This window comes from Apium graveolens, chromosome 8, assembly GCF_009905375.1.
Source record: "Apium graveolens cultivar Ventura chromosome 8, ASM990537v1, whole genome shotgun sequence".
In the NCBI taxonomy this organism is placed as follows: Eukaryota; Viridiplantae; Streptophyta; class Magnoliopsida; order Apiales; family Apiaceae; genus Apium; species Apium graveolens.
The window spans coordinates 108,299,195-108,310,343 of NC_133654.1; positions in this window are offsets into that span (position 1 = coordinate 108,299,195).

The window sequence follows — 11,149 nt, forward strand, 5'->3', positions numbered from 1 at the left end:
TGGTACGGGCTGCAACACCGGTGGAGGTAAAATAGCCAATGCTGGTGGAATCATAAGACGTGGATCCGATGCTGGTGCTCCAACTGAAGGCTCTGAGTGATCAGCTGATACGGGAATAAAAGAGTCGGCCATCTCTGCTATCTGAAATTATATCGTAATATAAGAATCTCGTACCACGACGCAAACTATACTAATACCGGTTATACCATAACACTCAACCTCTCGACGTTCTATCATCCTATACCTTACTTCTAATCCTATCCCTCTACCCATTCCCATCAACCTAGGCTTGTGTCAGTGACTTATAACCTGTAGCTCTGATACCAAAACTGTGACGCCCTCCAAACCCGGGTCAGAAGTTTGGGGTCCACACACACACCTTAATTATAACCTGCTTATAACAATAATAAAGATAATAATAATATATGCAATGACCCTACTTACCAACCACCACGGACCGCAACAGGTTAAAGTATGCACACAAGCCAAACACACTAATATATTACAAACCGTTCAAATCCCAACTATTTCAAACTCAAACTGAGTATTAAACATTATTACAAACTTTTACAAACTTAAATTATTCCAAAAGAAGCCTACTAGCTCAGCTTTCTCAATCTGAACCCCTAGCTCTCACGCTGGACTGGGGATCCTCTTTACCAACTGGTTCCTTTTTAACTGGAAAGAATATAAACAACATCGCACAAATGAGCTAACTAGCTCAGCAAGTCACAATGACAAAACTGAGAATAATGATCATCAGGTGAATATGGTTATGATATCAAGTGAACAATGGATTATAATTTAGAATTGGATATTATACTTTTAATTTAAAAACCAAGGTTAGGCTGCTGATCAGTCACGCACTAACCCCGAGCAAGGTACACAACATTGCTCTAACTACTGGATCCAAGGCACACATTGGCCTAACTTGACCATTATATGGTCTGACCACGAATCTGGTCCATAATTTTATAAAAACAATCCAATTCTAACATAATAACAGAATATGCAATAATAAACAATAACCGAAATCATTAACAACAATAAATGTTTAACAATGAAAGGGTTTCAATCCTTGTAAGGATCAATAAGGCAATTTAAAAGCTTGGATGCTGGGTAATGAAAGAATTGGATAACAAAGAAATCAACATTTCAGGGTTTCAAATATTTAGGCTTTTAAAGCATAGGATACAATGAGTGAATGTACAAGTAATTCAGTTCAGTGTTTGGGATTTTGTTTGCATGTATTTGTAGAGTAGTATCGTAGATTTGTGGTTCTTGTTTGGGTATACAATAATCAATGGATTAGAAAGAATATGATTCATGGCTCAAGGACAATAACTGAAATCAAGATTTAGGTTTCTGTGCTTCAAAGCACTTGTAATATCACAGGATTATCAAGTACTACAATATCTCAAGAAAGTTCAGAACACTTGCCTGGTATTAGCTTACTACACTGCACTCGCTTCCAATCACAACCGTTTTACTCCTCAACTACCTATTTCCCTTTCCTATGTCTTGCCTCTTCTGCTCATATATCATAAGCATCTATCAATAATTTACCCATAGAATTCTATTCAACACATACTTCTATCTACCCTTCGTTTTACCCAAATTCGATTAACGGATTGAAAGTTATGCAATAATCAAGTAAACACCGAATATATAGACCGATAGTCAATTAACAAGTCACATATAGCACATAATACATCACGTAATCAATGATATATTATTTATAAAGAAGTCTCGGGTCATAAATAGGCTTTCTGGTATTTAAAATGATTTTTAAAACATTTTTTGGAATTAAAACAGGTCGTTGAATCAATTTCGGGTTAATAAACAGGGTTCGGTTGACCCATTCTGGCTCCGAAATAATTTTAGAATAATTATCGAGCCTTGGAAATAATTTAGAACAATATTTTAAAGCTCGAAACTATTTTTCAGAATTTTTAAATCATTTTTAAATAATTAAATCTAATTAAATAACTAATTAAAATCAATTAATAATTAATTAAATCAATTAATCAATTAATTTTTGAATTAATTGACCAATTAATCAATTATAAATTAACTGAAATTAATTAAGTAATTAATTTAGATTTATTTGTGAATTAAAAATAATTTTCAGAATTAAAATAATAATTTTTAGAATTTTCAAAAATTAAAAACGAATTTTTATAATAAAAATAAATAGGAAATATGATTTTTAAACATTTTATAAACAGGAATCCTAAATTTGCAAAGTCTGGAAACTTCAGGGACCTAACTGTATCGTCCCCAAAAGTCCAAGGACCAAACTACAATTTTACACCCTGTCGCCGGAAAATAGTCGAGTTCGCTGGAGAACACAATTCCGACCTCCTCACCTTACCACAAGCTCCAGATAACATCTACAAATTACCAGGAATACAATCATGCAATCAAAACAACCTAACAATCCCTGAGTTGGCCGGAATTTGGCCGTGAAGTTTTCCAGTTTCCGGTGAACATCGGAAAACTTCAAAACACAACTCCCTTCTCTACAGACCTCGTTGGTTCATGAAACTTATACGACTAGATTGCAAATTTTACAGAGAACACAACCCACTATAACACAACATCAATCTATCACAGAATAAGAAACCCCCAAATTTCAATTAAGAATATTCATACGGGTTATAAACCCTAATTTTGAAATTCGAAAATTAAACCCACTTTTGAGCATGTTATTGAACTCCAAATCAGACGTATGACATATGAAAATCATCAGGAAAACAAGCTCTACAACATGCAATCATCACATCATACAAACAATCATCCAAACAAAAATTCATATTTTTAATAAAATAAATTCGAAAATAAATAAATTTTTAGAAAAATAACCTTGATTTCTGCAGTGAAACAAAGCTCAGAATATGATAGAACACCTCAAATCCTTCATTTTGGTTACTCAAGCTTTGAAAACAGAGATCGGTAACGCCTTCGTTTTGCTGTTTGATTCTTAGAACAGTTTATGTAATTAGGGCTTTTCTCTGAAAATTATATAATTATCTGTCTGCAAATGATTTTGATACGAAATAAAATACGATAAAAGGCTATTTATAATTACGGAAAATTAGTATCCCATTGGATCATTCCGGATATAAAACGGTACGTTTATTTGTAAAAACTGATCCAAACGGTATCGATTTTCGGGATAATTATCCAAATCAGTACAATTTGTACTGCGGTCTTGGTCTCAGCGCCTGGTTACACGTATTACAAAGTGATAATTGTGATAGTTTAATAAAAAGCTCCCGCTTATCGAAAATACGGGTTTTATTGATTTACCGAAACGAATATTGTATCGAAAATGTTGCGTCGGGACCCGCGCAGGACAAACCGTACGCCGGATCGAAAAAGTCGAAACATGGAATATGCTCGGAATATTACAATTAGGTTAGGAAGGAGTTCTCGAAAGAGTTTCGGGTTCCAAAAACGTAACAACGGTTGACGTCGGTTGGTTCCCGTTTTTATAAAATAGATTTTAATTACCCGGAAAAAGATTTTAGAAATTTCATATGATTCTTATAAATCCATAAACCAACATAAAAATAATTAGGAAGATATGACAATTATCTATATTTTATTTTGGACATAGAAAAATTAAAATACTCAATTAATATTATTTTTGAATATTCAAGTACAGATAACACTTAACAATTAACTCACAGAATAGATACTGAACACACATAATAATTATATAATAGCAAAAATAATTACACGATATATCCCGGATATTACACTTATGACTCGGTTTATTTTATTTAATAAATATTATTTTGAATATTCATTCGAGGACTTATGACTTCGCTTATTTTATTAAATAATATTCTTTATTTTATTAAAGAATAATATTTCGATAATCAAACTTATTTTCGATTATTCAAATAAAGATCGTACTTTCGTATAAGTATATCTTTGGTTATTTATTATTCATTTCAAGTATAAGTTTTAAAACTTCTACTTCAATTATTTTTATAAGGATTATCCTTATGGGAATATTATTTAAATAATAATATTCAGATATTTTCTAATATATCGGGACTGATTTATTTCATTAAATCAGCATTACTCCAAACATTCTCAAAAATGTTTTCGAGTCTTCAAAATGATTTTAAAAGTTAGGGCGGATCCCAAAACTCGTTTTCAAATTTAAGATGTTCCTTTTGAAGGGGACTTGAATACTCGCTCAAAAATCTAAGGGATCCGGCCAAGTGGTGTATTTTATATTCGCAACGTGGTTGCTGTTTTGAGAAAACAATTTGATTACTTGCCCAATGATCAGGAAGTAAGTCCATCTAATTTAGTCGGCATAAGGGACAGGTCGGGGTACGGTCTATGAAGGTGTAAGAGGCTGGGTGACAGTCCATCCACGCGTGAGTGGCCGGGTAACGGTCTAGCGCGAGGAATTCATCCATCTACGGTAGAAAAGGTTACTTAATGGGTATCTTTGCCTGATCAGCAAGATATCGGGTTTATGCCAAAATTCTTTTCTTTCCAAATTCATTGGATATTGCAACTCTGTTCATACTTTACATGACAGAGGTTTTCAGGAAATGTATGAGAGATATATATGGATATATATATCGTGACTTACTGAAGTATCTCGTAACTTCATTTCTTTTGAATGATATTATAAAGATTGAATCTATTCAAATCTTGTCTTGTAGTCTCATCTATGTGATGAACTTTTGAAACTAATTATAACTTGAACGGTGGTAGTTCAAGTAGTATTCGGAAAAGATATAAGTATATTGGAGTATCTTTTAACTTCATCTTTTAAACTTATATCTAGTAAATGATTATCTTATGCATGTCAAAGATTTTCAGAAAAATGTTGAGACAAGGTTAGATAAATGAGATCACCTTGCAACGATATTCTTATACAGTTATAAACTGGAACTCTGTGTTTATTATGCATGGAAAAGGACTTCCAAGATTTTGAAAGTATATGTACATATATACTGAATATTTTGCGACTTGGTCGCGTTAAGAGATCAAACTTGGTTCATTTCTTTTTGACCAAGACTTTCATGAGTGCTATGAGTATGCTCATATATTGTAAATTATTATACATATTATTTTGGTGGGCTTGTTGCTCACCCTTGCTTTCTTCTTTCATCACACAACAACAGATAGACAAGATGAACAGGATCAAGCTCCCAATTGGTGAGCGATTAGGAAATGTTCCGCAGTTTCCTGTAGGCGTTGATGCCGTTGTAGCTGAGGTAGGAGCTACCAATAGGCTAGGTTTTCAACTTTTGATGTACCAGACTTATGTATATTTATGAATTGTAATAATGGCAAGGAATATGTAAACTATTCAGAAACCCTTTTTAAGGTGAAATGGTTTATAATTGTGGAATAAAATGACTTGTGTTATTTTTGGTATTCATCTCTGAGACTATAACTTGTGGTATGTGTGAGTATATTGTGGGGTCACAGTACGCAGTAGTTGGTTGACTGTAAAGATTAAGTATTGATAAGGGAAATGGAACTCGTGACAACTTGGATCCCCGACCCCGGATTTGGGGGTGTTACAGAAATGGTATCAGAGCTAAGCGTTATTAACCTCAGAGATGATATGACGTTAAAATAATAAGTTCACTAAGATAATAAGAACGCTTGCCAAGTTCATAGTCGGACTACCTAACGTAGTACTGACAGTTAAAACCCTTATGGGAACCCTTATAAATATCGTGATAGAAGCGTAGTTCGTTATCGTATATGGTAGCGGGACTCCGCACCCTGAGGTTGAGGAACAACAATGCGATGATGTTTTATTACTTATTGGAGATCAGATTATGGATCCGATAGAGCGTCCTAACGCGGGACCGGATGATGTTCATATTGAGGATGTAGCGGTTGAGGATGTTGTCCTAGAAGGGATTGTTGATGAGAAGAATCCCGTGGAGGATCCTGACAAGAATGAATAAAGGACCACTGAGGAATTGATGACTATGGTTAGGGCGACTACCAGAGGTAGGATTGGCCGGTTACTACCGGAGGTTCGTTCAAGTTCGTAAAGATAGTAGCCCCTTTAACGCGCTTACTCGTAAGACTGAGAAGTTCGAATGGACAGAGAAATACGATAATAACTTTCAAGAACTGAAGCAAAGATTGGTGACGGCCCCTATGATGGCGTTGCCGGATGGAAAAGGAGATTGTGTGATGTGTAGTGACGCTTCGCATAAGGAATTAGGGTGCTTCTTATACAGCACAACAAGGTAATCGCGTACGCGTCAAGACAATTAAGGGAATATAAAATTCGATATCCCCACCCACGAGCTTGGGCTCGTGGCAATAGTTTTTCCCTAAAGATTGGAGGCACTACTTGTATGGAGAGAAGTGCAAGATTTACACAAACCATAGGAGCTCTAGTACATTTTTACGTAGAAAGAGCTCAACATAAGCCAGAGGAGGCGGTTAGAGCTAATCAAGAATTATGATTGGGAGATTCTTTATCATTTGGGGAAAGCCAATGTGGTGGCTGATGCCCTTAGTAAAAAGGAGAGACTCAAGATGATAATGTCTTTGGGAGAGTTTATAAGATATTTTGAGAAAATGGAAATAGAAGTGAAGGTAACCGGAGCCGGTACCGAAAAGCTGTTTGAGATTGCAATACAGCCCGAATTATTGGAAAAGAACATATTGTGCCAAAAAAAGTGATGAATGAAGGCAGAGAGCCAACAAATAGATAAGAGATTAATACCGAGAATAATGATAAGGGAATAATGAGGTATTCCTACAGAATTTGGGTTCCAAATGTTCAAGAGCTTAAAGATGAGATCTTAGATGAAAGCTTATTTGAAGAATAAGATTTAGAACAAACCCTGAACGTGATAGTCAGGGAGGTCGCCATCAATATAGAAGGAACCCATAACATAATGAAGTGGAAAATGAGGATTTAAAACATGTAGGATGACCCCGATTATGGGGAGGAGGAGGGAATGTTCAGACTAAGGAAACAGAAGTCGAGTAAGGAAAGGAGACCCGAGACGGTACTCTTATACGATAATTTATGGACCTTTCTAGACAGAACTTGGACTATTATCCCCAACCACCACCATGAGGAAATAATGCGGTGAGAAATTCTTTCAGGACCTTTAAGTCGCTAAGCTCTCAGAGTTCCAAGGAACAAGCTGACCTAGTCGAGGCAAGAGCCTGGCTAAAGGAAATATAGGAATCATTTGAGATTCTAAATGATTGACAAATCACAAAAGACTGTTTTTGTCACTTACCCTCCTAAGAGAGAGGCCACCCGCTGGTGAAAGGCCAAGGAAGGCACGGAGCAAGAGATTATAATAAACTGATTTAAGTTCAGTCAATTGTTTTCAGGAAAGTACTTCCCAAGGTTATGGAGATAGTGTAAAAGCTTTAGAGCCAAAACAAAGGCAGACGAGTATGATGAATTATGAATCTAAGTTGTAAAAGTTGTCAAGATTCGTTCTCAGGACACGAATCCAGAATGACGGGATATTTGAAATCAATGCTTATGTTGTGTTGGTTCATGAAATAATGATAAGAGAAAGGAAAATGAAAAGAAACTGAAGTGGAAAGGAATATAAAGGCAATAGAGTTTGAGGAATGATAAGGGAGTTGGGTATGAGGAAACCCTAAAGACTCGTAGCAATAGAAATAGAAAAGTATGTAATCGTCAGGATGAGGGTGATTCACCATGAGTTAAAATTGATGGTTGAAGGCATAAGAGATACATATATTTTATCCCCTGTAAGCTGGGAGGATTCGAGGAAACCTTGAGATAGTTTGAAGGATAAATAATGAGACGCAGATAGACTGAGAAGACAAGAAAGTAAGAAATTAGGAAAATTGGATGAAGGAAGTGACCTTCAAGAAAGTGAAGTGTAAGACCGGGGGCATGATACCCAGAAAGGGAGACGCCAGGTATGAAAGATATCCCAACATTGAGATGACTGTTGAGATAAACAACAAAAGTAAATAAGGATTTATTAAGAAGAAGTTCACGTTGAACACGACCAATATCTTCTAGAACATCCCTGTTATCATTACCAAATCAGGCAAGAAAAGTGGATAACCGTTGTTATCTTTTGGAGGCCATTTGGATTGAACTTATTTTGAATAAAGATGCTATCGTGAAATTGGTATAGACTATCGAGGTGGGAATGATTGAATAAGATAATCTATCAAGGATATATGACTTGATTTATCCATGGAAGGATGCAAGCCTTTTTAAAGGTGGAATTGAGGATATAACTTCCATAACTTGAGATGAACCCTAGGGGAATGCATAAAGGTTGGCATTTCACCCTTAATAGGGACATTATGAGTTTGGGAAATACGGAATGAAGGATTAAGGTAGCAACAACCTTTAAGGATCAGTGGAGAAATTTTTCAGAAGTATTAGACAATGATTCTGGTATTAGTAAATGGTATCTTGATATGCCCTGTGCCTAGGGTGTACCTGATGAAGGATTTAAGGATAACCTTAGAGGTTTTACAAGGAAAAAGGTAATATTCAAAGTTCTCAAGAATAGAAATTTTTGATGAAGGAAATATGATGTAATTATAATAATGCCAGGTGGGGCACGTGTTGAACCATAAGGAAGTATAGATCAACCCAATGAAGGTCGAGATTGGTGACAACGAGAAGTACTGAAGATAAGAGACGTCCAAAGTATGATCGAGAGTCAGTCGTAACAATGTTCACATTCAAAGACCGAAGAAATAAATTATGGGAAAATTGTGATATATTTTTTTTCTCACCAAAGCTTAAGGAAGAGCATTTTCATACCAGCAGTGAATGGAAATGAGGTAAAAAAATTTTAGTTGAAGATCGTTCAAAGGACATTGATTGTAAGGAACTATTACTATCAGGAAAGGCCTATGAGGTGGCCGACACTCTAACTGTAAAAGAGACATTATAGGCGCTCGTGCCATAGGAATACAATAATGATGGTTAAAGCCATGAAGGTGGTAATATGGTGTGAAAGATTGACATTCCTTCTGATGATTGTGCGATACTCAACCGTAATAGTAGTTTGGTAAAGATTTAATTCATGTAATCACCGTGAGCGGGCTATCTATCTTAGAAGGTCCTATCTTGAGAATAAGCCAGGACCATGTTTCAAAAAGGACTAAACAAACCTTTGAGTTAAGTCTTCTATTGAAGGCATATGATTAAGAATGGTATTAACCTGCTATCGTTGCTTTGATTGAAACACTTCTGCAATTTTATCTGCTTCATGTCATGAATGTACGTCCGGATCAGGAGTATTCTTCATGAATCATGAATGGTGATTATGTTACCTCCTTAGAAGAATTTGATACGACAGGTATGGACTCTGTATGGTTAGCTATTAAGATTTCGAGGAAAATGAATGACTATAGTTGGTCAGTGGTAGACTATGGTAATGCATCGACGATTCTTTGAATAATGAGCCGATTACAACCGTAAGAGTTGTATTGTAATGGATATTGAGATTGAGTACCACTAATCGGGTCGCGGTGGTGTATTAGTTATCATTAATAGACTAATTAAGTCGATTATCTACCTATTGAATACTTATTCCTTCTTATCAATAGAGAGTCGTATTACTATACGAGGAAGGTTGTTGTGCAAGCATAGAATTCTAGTAACAATGATGTTTAGAATGAAATCCAGATTCGATTTTCGATGTCGAGGGAGTTTCAAAGGTGATTGTGTATAAGCTCGTGCAAGAGCATGGGTCCATAGAATGATGGACGGAATAGCAAAAAAATTTAGGCATGTGAAATACGATGTTATAATACCTGATGTTGATATATATACGTATATGTTTTGTTCTCCTATGACAAACCTCTATAGTTCAGAGGTAGATTCCAAGCCATATATTTTGTGGCAGTATATTTTATATATGTATATAATTCTCTTCAATTCGTTCTTTTCTCTCCTTTTCATTTCATGTAAGCTGAGAAGAACAACCCTTCCAGAAGGGGAGGTATTGTCGAATGACTATCTATCTGTGTGATAGAAGCCTAGTAGGATACCACATGTTGTTTAATTGCTTGTCAAGTACTAAAGGCTGGCCACCTTCTGTACTAACTATGCTATATAACAAGTGTTCATGATCATAGTGATCTCTCAATAAATTCTTTTACTTCTATACGATGGATCAAGCTTTCAAAGATAGAAGCAGCTAGAAAGGAGTAGTATCAGTGCGGTGGTATTCTGAATCTAACAAGTTCGTGATACTAAGGTTGACGTGGTTATTAAAAGGTTATAGAACGCTAACGAGCAAAAGTATAACCAGTATAATATTAGGAACGGAAGATAGTAACGATTACGAACTGGAAAAGAATGGGTATTGAGAAGCAAAAGCTATAATACTAGAAGCTATGATGAGAGTCTGTGTAATAGACTTGAAAGAAATTTGGAATGATCACGTAACGCGGATTGAGTTTTCTCACGACAATAGATCGTATGTCAGGTATCGAGATATCGCCTTATGAGATCCTAGAGGGGAGACAATATCGATCTCCCTTATGTTAGGATAAAGTTGTAGAACGCAAGATGCTCGGACCCGCAGTAGTCCAAAGGACCAAGGATATAATAGATCTAATCAGAGGACGGCTGGTAGTAGCCCAAGATGGACACATGAGGTATGTTGATTTGACACGAAATGACAAAGAGTAGGAAGTAGGGGACCTAGTGATGTTATAGGTATTCCCTTGGAAAGGATGGATGAGGTTCAAAAAGAAAGGAAAGCTAAGCCTACGAATTGTTGGACCCTTTGAGGTATTAAAACGTATTGGGAAGTTAGCATATGAGCTAGCCCTACCCCCAAACATGTAGCAAGTTCATAACATGGTCCACGTATCAATGTTAAAGAAGTATAATTCGGATGCCAGACAAATAGGGGCATATGAGCGCATAGACATGTAACCAGACGTAACTTATATGGAGAAACCAGGAAGGGTTATAGATCAAAAAGGAACAAGTGCTTAGGAGAAGGGTTATCAAACTAGTCAGAGTTTGGTGGTAGAACCACCATGTGGGAAAATTTACTCGAGAGTTAGAAAGTGCAATGCTAAGAGAGTATCCCTATTCATTTTCTATCTGATTCCGGGACGGAATCCTTTTAAGAAGGGGAGACTGTAATAATCC